This window comes from Salvelinus alpinus, chromosome 10, assembly GCF_045679555.1.
Source record: "Salvelinus alpinus chromosome 10, SLU_Salpinus.1, whole genome shotgun sequence".
Lineage (NCBI taxonomy): Eukaryota > Metazoa > Chordata > Actinopteri > Salmoniformes > Salmonidae > Salvelinus > Salvelinus alpinus.
The window spans coordinates 56,874,923-56,892,616 of NC_092095.1; the positions used below are offsets into that span (position 1 = coordinate 56,874,923).

At 43.2% G+C, this 17,694-nt stretch overlaps 1 protein-coding gene across 2 annotated transcripts in view; it reads right to left on the minus strand.

The window, feature by feature from the left end:
• Positions 1–4,367, minus strand: part of LOC139532355 (serine/threonine-protein phosphatase 2A regulatory subunit B'' subunit alpha-like) — a 53,263-nt gene extending 48,896 nt beyond the window's left edge. Inside the window, exon 1 of one of the 2 annotated variants that reach the window (XM_071329822.1) lies at positions 4,139–4,354. The gene's annotated coding sequence lies outside the window, so the exon portion shown is untranslated. Of the gene's footprint in view, positions 1–4,138 lie in introns of both variants that reach the window. The other variant, XM_071329823.1, reaches the window with a different exon arrangement.
• Positions 4,368–17,694: the final 13,327 nt, after the last annotated feature.

A 17,694-nucleotide genomic window follows, 5' to 3' on the forward strand; every position in this document is an offset into this window, starting at 1 on the left:
ACACACATAGACACACACAGCCACACACAGACACACATAGACACACACAGACACACATAGACACACACAGACACACACAGACACACACATAGACACACACAGCCACACACAGACACACATAGACACACACAGATACACACAGACACACATAGACACACACAGACACACACACAAACACACACAGACACACATAGACACACACAGCCACACACAGACACACATAGACACACACAGGCACACATAGACACACATAGACACACACAGATACACATAGACACACACAGATACACACAGACACACATAGACACACATAGACACACACAGACACACATAGACACACACAGCCACACACAGACACACATAGACACACACAGACACACATAGACACACATAGACACACATAGACACACACAGCCACACACAGACACACATAGACACACACAGACACACACAGACACACACACAGACACACACAGACACACACACATACACACATAGACACACACAGCCACACACAGACACACATAGACACACACAGACACACATAGACACACACAGACACACACAGACACACACATTGACACACACAGCCACACACAGCCACACATAGACACACACAGATACACACAGACACACACAGACACACACAGACACACATAGACACACACAGCCACACACAGACACACATAGACACACACAGGCACACATAGACACACATAGACACACACAGATACACATAGACACACACAGACACACATAGACACACATAGACACACACAGACACACACAGACACACATAGACACACACAGCCACACACAGACACACATAGACACACACAGACACACATAAACACACATAGACACACATAGACACACACAGCCACACACAGACACACACAGATACACACAGATACACACAGATACACACTGCCCACAGCAACAACTGTCTGTGAGAAGACGCACGTATATAAAGGACTGTGAGAAATCTGGACCCTAACAAGTACATTTCCAAAACACACACACTCTCTCACCAACAGAACACACTCTCTCACCAACAGAACACACACTCTCACCAACAGAACACACACTCTCACCAACAGAACACACTCTCTCACCAACAGAACACACTCTCTCACCAACAGAACACACACTCTCACCAACAGAACACACTCTCTCACCAACAGAACACACTCTCTCACCAACAGAACAAACTCTCTCACCAACAGAACACACACTTTCACCAACAGAACACACTCTCTCACCAACAGAACACACTCTCTCACCAACAGAACACACTATCTCACCAACAGAACACACTCTCTCACCAACAGAACACACTCTCTCACCAACAGAACACACTCTCTCACCAACAGAACACACTCTCTCACCAACAGAACACACTATCTCACCAACAGAACACACTATCTCACCAACAGAACACACTCTCTCACCAACAGAACACACTCTCTCACCAACAGAACACACTCTCTCACCAACAGAACACACTCTCTCACCAACAGAACACACTCTCTCACCAACAGAACACACTCTCTCACCAACAGAACACACTCTCTCACCAACAGAACACACTGTCTCACCAACAGAACACACTCTCTCACCAACAGAACACACTCTCTCACCAACAGAACACACTCTCTCACCAACAGAACACACTGTCTCACCAACAGAACACACTCTCTCACCAACAGAACACACTGTCTCACCAACAGAACACACTGTCTCACCAACAGAACACACTCTCTCACCAACAGAACACACTGTCTAATACACCATAAGGCCATAGTGGGATAAGGGTGGACAATATAGTCTGAATGTTACATCACATCATAACTCTTATAGTACTGGTATAGAACAGGATTTTTATTTCAGATGATCTGAATAGCCATTCCCCCACAGCAATACATCCCCAGTCTCCTCCCCTGCCTCTGTGGTCTGCCTGACTGCGTGTGTGTGTGTGTGTGTGTTTGAGTTGCACACACACCACAGCCCTGCCAGAGTGGTCTCTGTGGCTGTCCAAGCGTCAGTCTGTCCAGCCAGGGTCGAGTTACGGCTTTACCAGATCTCTGCTTCACACACACACACACACACACACACACACACACACACACACACACACACACACACACACACACACACACACACACACACACACACACACACACACACACACACACACACACACACACACACACACACACACACACAAACACCCCAAAGCCATGTCCATTCACCGAACTATACAGCAAAATCTAGATAGCACAAGATTAGCATTATGGGAGTGTATGCGCGTGTGTGTGTGTGTGTGTGTGTGTTCAAGGTGTATTCTGGGAGAATTCCAGAGGGGAGACCCTGTGACTGACTCCGCCCCCCAGGAACTAACAGGATATATCCCAGGGTGACAGAGCAGCACCTCCATTACATAAGGCATGATGTCAGATCTATTCATTACATTTCTATCTGGTACATTCTGTCTAAGTAGGAAGCCTTGTCCGAGCCGGAACAGCAGGAGCCTATCTCCTATTCTGTAGGCAGCTTGATCTACACCCCCTGGACAGGACGCCACTTTATCGCTTGTTTACCCCTAAATCTCAGAAACAGGCTTCTAACTAGACAGGGTTTTGGAAGGCTGGCCACGCGAGACTAGTTCAACCCCCAATCCATCTCCTTGGTTCATGCTGACTGCCAAGCAAAGAGGCATTGGGTCCCATTTTTAGAGTCTTTGGTATGACTCGACAGGGAATCGAACCCCCAACCTTCCAATCTCAGGGCGGACACTTGGGAGTCCACTCACCTGGTGTCCAAGGTCTGAATCCCTGATTATGAGCGCAGGATGAAACCCCCCAGGTCTGTGTTGAGAAAGGGCCTCTAGGGAAAGATGGGAGGAATATTCTCTGTCTGTCGCACATTATTTGAAGGCTACCCACAAATACATAACACATGTATAACCCATAACACATTCATAAGCAGTGTCAATGTCAACAAACTCGTGCTTATGTATGGTTATCAAGGTGTATTGGAATCCATATGTAGGTAGCTAGGTGTCCTACCAACTGTGTTACAAAATAGTCTAACATGGCAAAATATAAGCACCAGCTCAGATATTCAACTTCTGCCTGTATATTCAGGATATTCAACTTCTGCCTGTATATTCAGGATATTCAACTTCTGCCTGTATATTCAGGATATTCAACTTCTGCCTGTATATTCAGGATATTCAACTTCTGCCTGGATATTCAGGATATTCAACTTCTGCCTGTATATTCAGGATATTCAACTTCTGCCTGTATATTCAGGATATTCAACTTCTGCCTGGATATTCAGGATATTCAACTTCTGCCTGTATATTCAGGATATTCAACTTCTGCCTGTATATTCAGGATATTCAACTTCTGCCTGGATATTCAGGATATTCAACTTCTGCCTGTATATTCAGGATATTCAACTTCTGCCTGTATATTCAGGATATTCAACTTCTGCCTGGATATTCAGGATATTCAACTTCTGCCTGTATATTCAGGATATTCAACTTCTGCCTGTATATTCAGGATATTCAACTTCTGCCTGGATATTCAGGATATTCAACTTCTGCCTGGATATTCAGGATATTCAACTTCTGCCTGTATATTCAGGATATTCAACTTCTGCCTGTATATTCAGGATATTCAACTTCTGCCTGTATATATAGGGGCAACAAATGGGCACTTTGCTACGTTCAGTAGAGAACGAGATATAGTCTACTGTCATGCAGATTAGAACAGATTAGAACATGTCTGTCATTATTGGACAAGTTCAGGTAGAAATCCGTTTCAAAACGTTTTAGTTTAGTAGAGGTTATCCCCCGCCCATCCCAACGCAAACCAATGATCCAGCACTATCAGAGTACACTCACACCCACACACCAACTCCGGTGGCTTTTCATGAGTAGCCTTTACAGCCAATGGAAGTAGCCTAGCCTACAACCAACACAGCGACTCGACTCAACTATCAACAAAAACTTGCAAAACACACTCAAACACACATTTGAATAGCCTCTCGCGGTTCTCACACATTGCGATCAGAAAAACTCAGCTCGTACCGAAAAGATCGCAAATCAGATATAACGCACACCGTATCCTACCTTTTCTTTTCTCCCTTTCGCTCTTTTTTTATATCTCCCCTCGCGTCCTCCGTCACGACCGGTCGTTCAGCTCCACATATCATACGCGATAGATAGAATCCTAAAAGGCTTTCGCTCTCCGGTTCCGCCAGAGAAGAACAGAACGTGACTTGGTGTTGTCGGTGGAGCGAGCTGAGCGTCAGCAGCGTCTCCACTGGGGCTCGAGCTGCTCGGTGTGTGTGTGTGTGTGTGGTATTGTGTGTCAGTGAGGGGGAGAGAGGGTGACAGCTCCTGGAGAGAATGAGCAGCGTGCGGGGGTTCCCGTGAGCAAACGGTGGCGGGAATTTATATGGAGTGACACGCACGCACGCATACACACATACACACATTAAACCATTTAATATACAGATTGAGCTGTCAGTGACTATCAATAAATCAAAACTCAGATATTAGGGCAGGCTATATGCTTCTCGCAGTAGGCCAGCCTAAAAAATGTTTTTGTGTGTGTAAATGTTTACTTCTAGGCAGTGTGTGTTGTGCTTTTATGTTGTGTTATTGTATTATTGAACTGTGTGTGGGTGGGGCTATACATGAGCTATCATACAGCAGCATCCTCTTTCTATTTAAATCTCCTTATCACCTCAAACCTATATTTGAATCTTATTATCCACCTGAAGTTAACACTTTTAACACCTGACAGGCTCACAATGTCTGTTGCTATGGGAACCAGCGAGGTATACACCTCTGTTACTATAGAAACCAGGGACCTCAAAGTTATATTCGTATATAAGACAACAACTATATCTCAACACACATCTCGGATACACACGCACACATCTAATACACACACACACACCTTAGATCCTTCTCCAAATCCCTACTGGAATGTGGCTCCTATAACCACATCAGTGGTCACAAGGCGCATCACATCACATAAAGGGTGTGTGTATGTCAGTGTGTGTGTGTGTGTGTGTGTGTGATGTTAATGTGTGTGTGTGTATGGACAGTAACATGGTCTTCCCACGCTGCAGTAAAAATAAACTTTGAGTCTCAATTGGGGAAGCCAGTCTGACTTCAGAAGACTAGAGGAGATTTCAACACAAGTAACAGAGGTGGTTGCGTGATAACCTTGCCTGACACCTGATGACTTGTGTTAGCTCCCCGCGGTAATAACTAGCGTATATAAGAGAGTAGATCCCCTGTCTGGACCTGGTCTCAAACCAGGAACGCTCTGCACAACAAGGGTCCCTGGTCGTCTTAAAAAAAAAACACACACACAGACTGGTCTGTCAGCGTTATATAGTACATTCACTGCCTTCCTGTCCTCCCCCCTTTACCCACGACCCCTATGTGTGTGTGTGTGTGTGTGTGTGTGTGTGTGTGTGTGTGTGTGTGTGTGTGTGTGTGTGTGTGTGTGTGTGTGTGTGTGTGTGTGTGTGTGTGTGTGTGTGTGTGTGTGTGTGTGTGTGTGTGTGTGTGTTAAGCTCCTGCTGAAAGCAACAGATGCCAGAAATACAGCATCACTCACACAAACATGCAGATGGGCAAGGACATCCAGGTCACACACACACACATCTCTCTCTCTCCATCCTTTTTCTCACGCTCCCTCCCTCCCTCTATCTATCTATCTATCTATCTATCTATCTATCTATCTATCTATCTATCTATCTATCTATCTATCTATCTATCTATCTATCTATCTATCTATCTATCTATCTATCTACAGTTGAAGTCGGAAGTTTACATACACCTTAGCCAAATACATTTATACTTAGTTTTTCACAATTCCTGACATTTAATCCTAGTACAAATTCCCTGTCATAGGATCACAACTTTATTTTAAGAATGTGAAATGTCAGAATAATAGTAGAGAGTGATTTATTTCAGCTTTTATTTCTTTGATCACATTCCCATTGGGTCAGAAATTAACATTCACTCAATTAGTATTTGGTAGCATTGCTTTAAACATTTTAACTTGGGTTAAACGTTTCAGGTAGCCTTCCACAAGCTTCCCACAATAAGTTGGGTGAATTTTGGCCCATTCCTCCTGACAGAGCTGGTGTAACTGAGTCAGGTTTGTAGGACTCCTTGCTCGCACACACTTTTTCAGTTCTGCCCACAGATTTTCTATAGGGTTGAGGTCAGGGCTTTGTGATGGCCACTCCAATACCTTGACTTTGTTGTCCTTAAGCCATTTGCCACAACTTTGGAAGTATGCTTGGGGTCATTGTCCATTTGGAAGACCCATTTGCGACCAAGCTTTAACTTCCTGACTGATGATTGCTCCCAAGGATCAACCTTCACAAATCTTCACAAGGTCCTTTGCTGTTGTTCTGGGATTGATTTCTACTTTTCGCACCAAAGTACGTTCAGCTCTAGGAGACAGAACGCGTCTCCTTCCTGAGCGGTATGACGGCTGCGTGGTCCCATGGTGTTTATACTTGCGTACAATTGTTTGTACAGATGAACGTGGTACTTTCAGGCGTTTGGAAATTGTTCCCAAGAATGAACCAGACTTGTGGAGGTCTACAATTTTTTTTCTGAGGTCTTGGCTGATTTCTTTTGATTTTCCCATGATGTCAAGCAAAGAGGCACTGAGTTTGAAGGTATGCCTTGAAATACATCCACAGGTACACCTCCAATTGACTCAAATGATGTCAATTAGCCTATCAGAAGCTTCTAAAACCATGACATAATTTTCTGGAATTTTCAAAGCTGTTTAAAGGCACAGTCAACTTAGTGTATGTAAACTTCTGACCCACTGGAATTATGATACAGTGAATTATAAGGGAAGTCATCTGTCTAAACAATTGTTGGAAAAATTACTTGTGTCATGCACAAAGTAGATGTACTAACCGACTTGCCAAAACATTAGTTTGTTAACAAGAAATTTGTGGAGTGGTTGAAAAACGAGTTTTAATGACACCAACCTAAGTATGTAAACTTCTGACTTCAACTGTATCTATCTATCTATCTATCGATCTATCTCTCGCTCTCTCTCCCCTTTTTAGTCTCTTGCCCATTTATGTCAGTCCTCTCTGTGTTTTGGTCAGTTAATTAATTTGTTTGTTAGTTCATTTGTGATTTAGTTACATTAGTTCACTGCTTATCATTATTGACTGACTTAGGTAACATTGCTGTACCTGAACATTTATACCAATAAAGTTGAGTTGAATTGAACTGAGGATATGTCTGCTTCCTTAGCCCCAACAACAGCTGCCTCTCACAATGACAACAGCTGGGGGGAGGGGAGGAGAATGAGCGTGAGGGAGAGGGGGAGAGAGAGAGGGTTTGAAACTAGGTTTAACAGCCTACCTGTGGGCTTTGGTTTGTGGGGCGCTTAACAGCAGGGGTACAGGGAGAGAGGGGGGGTGCATAGCCACGGGTAGTAGGGGTGCTGAGCCTCTGAAAAACCAGAATTTCAATAAAATATTAATAAAAAAATATACACTTTTTTTATATATATATATTTTTACAAAAGTAGTGAAACTGGGCCTTTAATAGTATTAGCGGACCAATATAGACATCTGTAGCTTGGGGAGAAAAAAATATTTCAGCATCTCTGCTTTGGCAAAAAAGGTAGTTGTATAATTAAGAACTATATCTTGCAGGTTTAAATAGTTGGAATTGTAAGAGTTGTTGCCCTGTCCCTTTCTCCGCGATTGTCATTCTAATGGCATCCAGAAAAAACATTTACATCAAAAGGTGCAAAGTTATGGGCAAAGACACAAAACATCCACATCAAATTAAATATTTTTCTTAATCAAATAACATAGTAAACAACCACTTTTTATGCAGTAAAATGTACCATCCTTACAAAGCACTTAATGTACATGTACTTTACTGTATTGTACATAGGCTGGTCATCTAGGTTTGTACCTGTAGACTTTCCATCAGCAGTTTGTTTTACATTTAACTAGGATAGTCAGATAAGAACAAATTCTTATTTACAATGACAGCCTACCTGGGAACAGTTTGTTAACTGCCTGGTTCAGGGGCAGAACGACAGATTTTTACCTTGTCAGCTCGGGGATTCGATCCAGCAACCTTTCAGTTTCGCAACAAAGCCTCCTTCAATCATGCTGCCAAGCATACCCTCGTAAAACTAACTATCCTACCGATCCCTGACTTCGGCAATGTCATTTACAAAATAGCCTCCAACACGCTACTCAGCAAATTGGCAAATTGGATGCAGTCTATCACAGTGCCATCCGTTTTGTCACCAAAGCCCCATATACTACCCACCACTGCGACCTGTACGCTCTCGTTGGCTGGTCCTCACAACATATTCGTTGCCAAACCCACTGGCTCTAGATCATCTATAAGTCTTTGCTGGGTAAAGCCCCGCATTATCTCAGCTCAATGGTCACCATAGCAACACCCACCCGTAGCACACGCTCCAGCAGGTATATTTCACTGGTCATCCCCAAAGCCAACACCTCCTTTGGCCGCCTTTATTCCAGTTCTCTGCTGCCAATGACTGGAACGAATTGCAAAAATCACTGAAGTTGGAGACTTATATCTCCCTCACAAACTTTAAGCGTCAGCTATCTGAGCAGCTTACCGATCGCTGCAGCTGTACACAGCCCATCTGTAAATAGCCCAACCAACCTACTTCCTACCTCATCCGCATATTTGTTTTTGTTTGTCTGCTCTTTTGCACACCAGTATTTCTACTTGCACATCCTCAACTGCACATATATCACTCCAGTTTTTCTATTGTGTTATTGCCTGTACGTTTGTTTATGTGTAACTCTGTGTTGTTGTTTTTGTTGCACTGCTTTGCTTTATCTTGGCCGGATCGCAGTTGTAACTGAGAACTTGTTCTCAACTGGCCGACCTGGTTAAATAAAGGTGAAATAAATCAAATTAAAATAAAACTGTCTCAGTGCTTTAACAGCTAGGCTACCTGCCGCAATGCAGAATACAGTAATTGAGACGTCAAGTGGATTGTGATGGTATGATGTGGCTCTGTTGGTAGTGCATGGTGCTTGCAATGCTGGAGTTATGGGTTTGATTCCCATGGGGGACCGGTATGAAAATGTACGCACTCCCTACTGTAAATTGGATAACAGCGTCTACTGAAAAGGAATGAATAGCTAGACCATTTCAGTTTTCACATTTGCAAAGTATACTGAACAAAAATATAAACGCAGCATGTAAATTGTTGGTCCCATGTTTCATGAGCTGAAATAAAAGATCCCAGAAATGTTCCATATGCACAAAAAGCTTATTTCTCTCAAATTTGTTTACATCCCTGTTAGTGAGTATTTCTCCTTTGCCAAGATAATCCATCCCCCTGACAGGTGAGGCATACCAATAAGCTGGGCACAATAAAAGGCAACACAAAGATGTGCAGTTTTGTCAGACAATACAATGCCACAGATGTGTCAAGTTTTGAGGGAGCATGCAATTGGCATGCTGATTGCAGGACTGTCCACCAGAGCTATTGCCAGATAATTTAATGTTCATTTCTCTACGATAAGTCACCTCACACGTCATTTTAGAGAATTTGACAGTACGTCCAACCGGCCTCACCACAGCAGACCACATGTAACCATGCCAGCGCAGGACCTCCACATCCGGCTTCTTCACATGCGGGATCGTCTGAGACCATTTCTGTCTGTAATAAAGCCCTTTTGTGTGGAAAACCTCATTTTGATTGGCTGGGCCTGTCTCCCAAGTGGGTGGGCCTATGCCCTCCCAGGCCCACCCATGGCTGCACCCCTGCCCACTAATGTGAAATCCATAGATTAGGGCCTAATTCATTTATTTAAATTGACTGATTTCTTTATATGAACTGTAACTCAGTAAAATTGTTGAAATTGTTGCGTGTTGGGTTTATATATATATTTTGTATATTTCAAGAAACATACAGTACCAGTCAAAGGTTTGGACACACCTATTCATTCCAGGTGTTTTCTTCATTTTTTCACAATTTTCTACATTGTAGAATAATAGTGAAGACATCAAACTATGAAATAACACATATGGAAACATGTAGTAACCCAAAAAGTGTTAAACAAATCATAATATATTTAATATTTGAGATTCTTCAAAGTAGCCATCCTTTGCCTTGATTACAGCTTTGCACGCTCTTGGCATTCTCTCAACCAGCTTCATGAGGTAGTCACCTGGAATAAATTTAAATTAACAGGTGTGCCTTGTTAAAAGTTCATTTGTGGAATTTCTTTCCTTCTTAATGCGTTTTGAGACAATCAGTTGTGTTGTGACAAGGTAGGGTTGGTATACAGAAGATAACCCTATTTGGTAAAATACCAAGTCCATATTATGGCAAGAACAGCTCAAATAAGCAAAGAGAAATTCATCATTACTTTAAGACATGAAGGTCAGTCAATCCGGAAAATTTCAAGAACTTTGAAAGTTTCTTCAAGCACAGTCGTAAAAACCATCAAGCGCTATGATGAAACTGGCTCTCATGAGGACCGCCACAGGAAAGGAAGACCCAGAGTTACCTCTGCTGCAGAGGATAAGTTCATTAGAGTTAACTGCACCTCAGATTGCAGCCCAAATAAATGCTTCACAGAGTTCAAGTAACAGACACATCTCAACATCAACTGTTCAGAGGAGACTGTGTGAATCAGGCCTTCATGGTCGAAATGCTGTAAAGAAACCACTACTAAAAGGACACCATTAAGAAGAAGAGACTTGCTTGGGCCACGAAACACGAGCAATGGACATTAGACCTGTGGAAATCTGTCCTTTGGTCTAATGAGTCCAAATTTGAGATTTTTGGTTCCAACCACTGTGTCTTTGTGAGATGCAGAGTAGGTGAACAGATGATCTCTGCATGTGTGGTTCCTGACGTGAAGCATGGAGGAGGAGGTGTGATGGTGTGGGGGTGCTTTGCTGGTGATGCTGTCAGTGATTTATTTAGAATTCAAGTCACACTTGACCAGCATGGCTACCACAGCCTTCATCCTATTTTTCCAACTTAATTGAGGAAAATAAGAACAATCCGAAATTTCTTTTTGATACTGTCGCAAAGCTAACTAAAAATCAGCATTCCCCAAGTGAGGATGGCTTTCACTTCAGCAGTAATACATTCATGAACTTCTTTGAGGAAAAGATCATGATCATTAGAAAGCAAATTACGGACTCCTCTTTAAATCTGCGTATTCCTCCAAAGCTCAGCTGTCCTGAGTCTGAACAACTCTGCCAGGACCTAGGATCAAGAGAGACACTCAAGTGTTTTAGTACTATATCTCTTGACACAATGATGAAAATAATCATGGCCTCTAAACCTTCAAGCTGCATACTGGACCCTATTCCAACTAAACTACTGAAAGAGCTGCTTCCTGTGCTTGGCCCTCCTATGTTGAACATAATAAACGGCACTCTATCCACCGAATGTGTACCAAACTCACTAAAAGTGGCAGTAATAAAGCCTCTCTTGAAAAAGCCAAACCTTGACCCAGAAAATATAAAAAACTATCGGCCTATATCGAATCTTCCATTCCTCTCCAAAAAAATTGAAAAAGCTGTTGCGCAGCAACTTACTGCCTTCCTGAAGACAAACAATTTATACGAAATGCTTCAGTCTGGTTTTAGACCCCATCATAGCACTGAGACTGCACTTGTGAAGGTGGTAAATTACCTTTTAATGGCGTCAGACCGAGGCTCTGCATCTGTCCTCGTGCTACTAGACCTTAGTGCTGCCTTTGATACCATCGATCACCACATTCTTTTAGAGAGATTGGAAACCCAAATTGGTCTACACGGACAAGTTCTGGCCTGGCTTAGATCTTATCTGTCGGAAAGATATCAGTTTGCCTTTGTGAATGGTTTGTCCTCTGACAAACCAAAACTGTACATTTCGGTGCTCCTCAAGGTTCCGTTTTAGGACCACTATTGTTTTCACTATATATTTTACCTCTTGGGGATGTCATTTGAAAACATAATGTTAACTTTTACTGCTATGCGGATGACACACAGCTGTACATTTCAATGAAACATGGTGAAGCCCCAAAATTGCCCTCGCTAGAAGCCTGTGTTTCAGACATAAGGAAGTGGATGGCTGAAAACGTTCTACTTTTAAACTTGGACAAAACAGAGATGCGTGTTCTAGGTCCCAAGAAACAAAGAGATCTTCTGTTGAATCTGACAATTAATCTTGATGGTTGTAAAGTCGTCTCAAATAAAACTGTGAAGGACCTCGGCATTACTCTGGACCCTGATCTCTCTTTTGACGAACATATCAAGACTGTTTCAAGGACAGCTTTTTTCCATCTACGTAACATTGCAAAAATCAGAAACGTTCTGTCCAAAAATGATGCAGAAAAATGTATCCATGCTTTTGTTACTTCTAGGTTAGACTACTGCAATGCTCTACTTTCCGGCTACCCGGATAAAGCACTAAATAAACTTCAGTTAGTGCAAAATACGGCTGCTAGAATCCTGACTAGAACCAAAAAATTTGATCATATTACTCCAGTGCTAGCCTCCCTACACTGGCTTCCTGTTAAGGCAAGGGCTGATTTCAAGGTTTTACTGCTAACCTACAAAGCACTACATGGGCTTGCTCCTACCTATCTTTCCGATTTGGTCCTGCCGTACATACCTACACGTATGCTACGGTCACAAGACGCAGGCTTCCTAATTGTCCCTAGAATTTCTAAGCAAGCAGCTGGAGCCAGGGCTTTCTCCGATAGATCTCCATTTTTATGGAATGGTCTGCCTACCCATGTGAGAGACGTAGACTCGGTCTCAACTTTTAAGTCTTTACTGAAGACTCATCTCTTCAGTGGGTCATATGATTGAGTGTAGTCTGGCCCAGGAGTGTGAATGTGAACGGAAAGGCTCTGGAGCAACGAACCGCCCTTGCTGTCTCTGCCTGGCCGGTTCCCCTCTCTCCACTGGGATTCTCTGCCTCTAACCCTATTACAGGGGCTGAGTCACTGGCTTACTGGTGCTCTTCCATGCCGTCCCTGGGAGGGGTGCGTCACTTGAGTGGGTTGAGTCACTGACATGATCTTCCTGTCTGGGTTGGTTCCCCCCCCCCCTTGGGTTGTGCCATGGCGGAGATCTTTGTGGGCTATACTCGGCCTTGTCTCAGGATGGTAAGTTGGTGGTTGAAGATATCCCTCTAGTGGTGTGGGGGCTGTGCTTTGGCAAAGTGGGTGGGGTTATATCCTTCCTGTTTGGCCCTGTCCGGGGGTATCATTGGATGGGGCCACAGTGTCTCCTGACCCCTCCTGTCTCAACCTCCAGTATTTATGCTGCAGTAGTTTGTGTCGGGGGGCTAGGGTCAGTTTGTTATATCTGGAGTACTTCTCCTGTCTTATCCGGTGTCCTGTGTGAATTTAAGTATGCTCTTTCTAATTCTCTCTTTCTCTCTTTCTTTCTCTCTCTCTGAGGACCTGAGCCCTAGGACCATGCCTCAGGACTACCTGGCATGATGACTCCTTGCTGTCCCCAGTCCACCTGGCCGTGCTGCTGCTCCAGTTTCAACTGTTCTGCCTGCGGCTATGGAACCCTGACCTGTTCCCCGGACGTGCTACCTGTCCCAGACCTGCTGTTTTCAACTCTCTAGAGACCGCAGGAGCGGTAGAGATACTCTTAATGATCGGCTATGAAAAGCCAACTGACATTTACTCCTGAGGTGCTGACTTGCTGCACCCTCGACAACTACTGTGATTATTATTATTTGACCATGCTGGTCATTTATGAACATTTGAACATCTTGGCCATGTTCTGTTATAATCTCCACCCAGCACAGCCAGAAGAGGACTGGCCACCCCTCATAGCCTGGTTCCTCTCTAGGTTTCTTCCTAGGTTTTAGCCTTTCTCTGGAGTTTTTCCTAGCCACCGTGCTTCTACACCTGCATTGCTTGCTGTTTGGGGTTTTAAGCTGGGTTTCTGTACAGCACTTTGAGATATCAGCTGATGTAAGAATGGCTATATAAATTAATTTGATTTGATTACAGCGATACGCCATCCCCTCTGGTTTGCGCTTAATGGGACTATCATTTGTTTTTCAACAGGACAATGATCCAAAACACACCTCCAGGCTGTGTAAGGGCTATTTGACCAAGAAGGAGAGTGATGGAGTGCTGCATCAGATGACCTGGTCTCCACAATCACCCGACCTCAACCCAATTGAGATGGTTTGGGATGGATTGGACCTCAGAGTGAAGGAAAAGCATCCAACAAGTACTCAGCATATGTGGGAACTCCTTCAAGACTGTTGGAAAAGCATTCCAGGTAATACTGGTTGAGAGAATGCCAAGAGTGTGCAAATCTGTCATCAACGCAAAGGGTGGCAACTTTGAAGAATCTCAAATATAAAATATGCTTTGATTTGTTTAACACTTTTTTGGTTACTACATGATTCAATATGTGTTATTTCATAGTTTTGATGTCTTCGCTATTATTCTACAATGTAGAAAATAGTAAAAAAATAAAGAAAAACCCTTGAATGATTGGGTGTGTCCAAACTTTTGACTGGTACTGTATATTAAGCATTATCAGATTAACTGTTTTGTACAGATAATTATCAGACTGAAATTACAAATGATGGTAAACAGTCAAATACATGTTTGTTTTTTTATCCACAAAAGTAGTGCACTGGGCCTTTACTATTCCTTTATTAGTATTAGCAGACCGATTCAGTACGGGCAAAAATGTTTTTAAATAAATCGCAGCACCCCCCCCCCCAAAATACTTCCCGCAGCTATGGGGAGGGGGGACAGAACATCAGGATCACATCAATGAGCAAAGAGGCTCATGGGAGAAAAATTGGGCGTTGGCTATGGTGAGAAGAAGTGAGAAGTCAAAACAGACAGAAGAAGATGTGTGTGTGAGTGTGTGTGAGTGTTTGTGTGACCACCAATAGAACAGTAGAAGAAGAGAGCCTTCTTTGTGTTTCAAAGTTCAGGGCTAAGATTCTGACTCACAGAAAGCAGCTCTCTGACCTCTGACCGTTGACGGCTAACCCAAACCTCTCTCTTCCAGCCTGATTTCTATCCTAGTATCCTAGTAGCCTGCCCTACTTCCTCCCTACCCTTTCCCTCTGGCCCTAACCCTTTGATGTTTGAAAGTCTGTAAATGTGGAAGAAATATAATGGAAGCCTTACATTATCACTACACTGTTTGGGAGTTTGAGTAGATTTATTTTCCATGTTTGAATGTTGACTCAGATTTGCAAAAAGGTGTGTGGATGAGCGTGGCTTTCTCCTTCTGCCCCAAGCACATTATTACATGATCATTACAGAGTTATACTGTAGTAATCAGTGTGTGTGTGTGTGTGTGTGTGTGTGTGTGTGTAGATGGTGATTGTCACCCATGTCTTCCAGATGGCCGCCGAGACTCGAGACACACACATTTTCTCCCCTGGACAAATTTAGCTAATCCACTTTCTTCCCTCTCCTCATTTTCCCCTCCTTCCTCTCTTGTTCTTGTACTGTCGTCTCTTGGTATTGGGTGGGTGTGGGTGGGTGGGTGTGAGGCATTGGGGGCAGACTGACTGACAGGAGTTATAGTAAATAAGTTAATATGAGTAAATTACACATTTTTCCATTTTAGCATTTCTCTCTGTCACACACACACACTGAGGTGCTGGATACAGTAATTTAGCAGGAATAAATGCATGAGACAGAATTGCATTTCCATTTCAGTCAGCCTCTGGCTCACAACTCAACACTTTGGTCCGCCACAGAAGACAGGGAAGCTAGCCTCCGGGTTGGGAACAAGACACACACACACACACACACACACACACAGAGAGAAGCTAGTTTCCAGTGGTTGAGGAAGAGACGCATACATAAACACACACGAGGGGGAGTGAGCAAGTTCACACTTCTGGGAGAGAAAGAATACACACCCATCTTCCATAATCTGACACGGTCTAGTGTTGCTGGTCTACACACATACGTGCACGCGCACACACACGCACACACAGTTGTGTTTTGGAAAATGAGGGGGAGAGTTCAGATCTAAAATTCTATTCTGTTGTTTGTTTACGTTTCCAGGAGGGTCTCCAAGGGACGAGATACAGCGTGGGAAGAGAGAGAGAGAGAGAGAGAGAGAGAGAGAGAGAGAGAGAGAGAGAGAGAGAGAGAGAGAGAGAGAGAGAGAGAGAGAGAGAGAGAGAGAATGGAGGGAGGGATAGAATTGAGGGAGAGAGACCATTAAAATACTATTAGGGAGGGTATAGTTCTGATCGAATCAAATCAAAGTATATTGGTCGCATACACAGATTTGCAGGTGTTACAGCAGATGCAGTGAAATCCTTATGTTTCTAGCTCCAACAGTGCAGTAGAATATCTCACAATACAATACAAATACACAAATAATACATAAATCGATACAAGAAATCAAGAAACGACAGAATGGGTCCAATCAGCAACCCAGAATAGATATATTACAGTGAGCATGTGTCAGAATTCAGAATATAAATATGTGGTGTGTATAGACAGTATATCATTTGGAAAGACAATGGTATGTACAGTAGGAGGTATATTAGGCTAGGTATATTACAGTAGATACATACACAGTGAGTAAACAACAGTATATTAACAGAATATGAGGGGGCCAGCGTTCAATGACTATCTATACACATGTGGCATTAGTCTCAAGGTGCAGGGCAGAGTACTGGGCAGGTAGCCGGCTAGAGAGTGTGTCTAAGGTGCAGGCCAGGGTACCGGCTAGTGATAGCTTTTCAACAGTCTGATGGCCTGGAGATAGAGGCTTTTTTAAAGTTGGTCAGGACTCAGGACTCATGGTCAGGAAAACCCCTAGCTGTAGCTGTCTTGTGATTCAGTGGATGAATGTTCTTCTGGCCACTGACGACCCCTGCTGTCCTAAACCTAACGGTGCCAGTACAGACCACGCCACGTTTTAATTCTGAGACCAATAGCGTCACCTAGTGGTCATACTAGTTAACTGCCGTCCCGACCGAAAAACGTTAGTTTCCCATAATTCCATTCGCTGTAGGCTACCACACACTGGGGTAGGTAAGGGACCTTGGAGTGCAATATTCTTAGCTTTATGATTAGGACTTTGCCAGGATTACAGTACCAGTCAAAAGTTTGTACACACCTACTCATTCAAGGGGTTGTCTTTATTGTTACTATTTTCTACATTGTAGAATAATAGTGAAGACATCAAAACTATGAAATAACACATATGGAATCAAGTAGTAACCCAAAAAGTGTTAAACCTTTGCCTTGATGACAGCTTTGCACACTCTTGGCATTCTCTCAACCAGCTTCATGAGGTAGTCACCTGGAATAAATGTAAATTAACAGGTGTACCTTGTTAAAAGTTCATTTGTGGAATTTCTTTCCTTCTTTAATGCATTTGAGCCAATCAGTTGTGTTGTGAAAAGGTAGGGTTGGTATACAGAAGATAGTAGAAGATAGTAAAAGACCAAGTCCATATTACGGCAAGAACAGCTCAAATAAGCAAAGAGAAATGACAGTCCATCATTACTTTAAGACATGAAGGTCAGTCAATCTGGAAAATTTCAAAAAAGGTTTCTTTAAATACAGCCACAAAAACCATCAAGCGCTATGATGAAACTGGCTCTCATGAGGATCGCCACAGGAAAGGAAGAC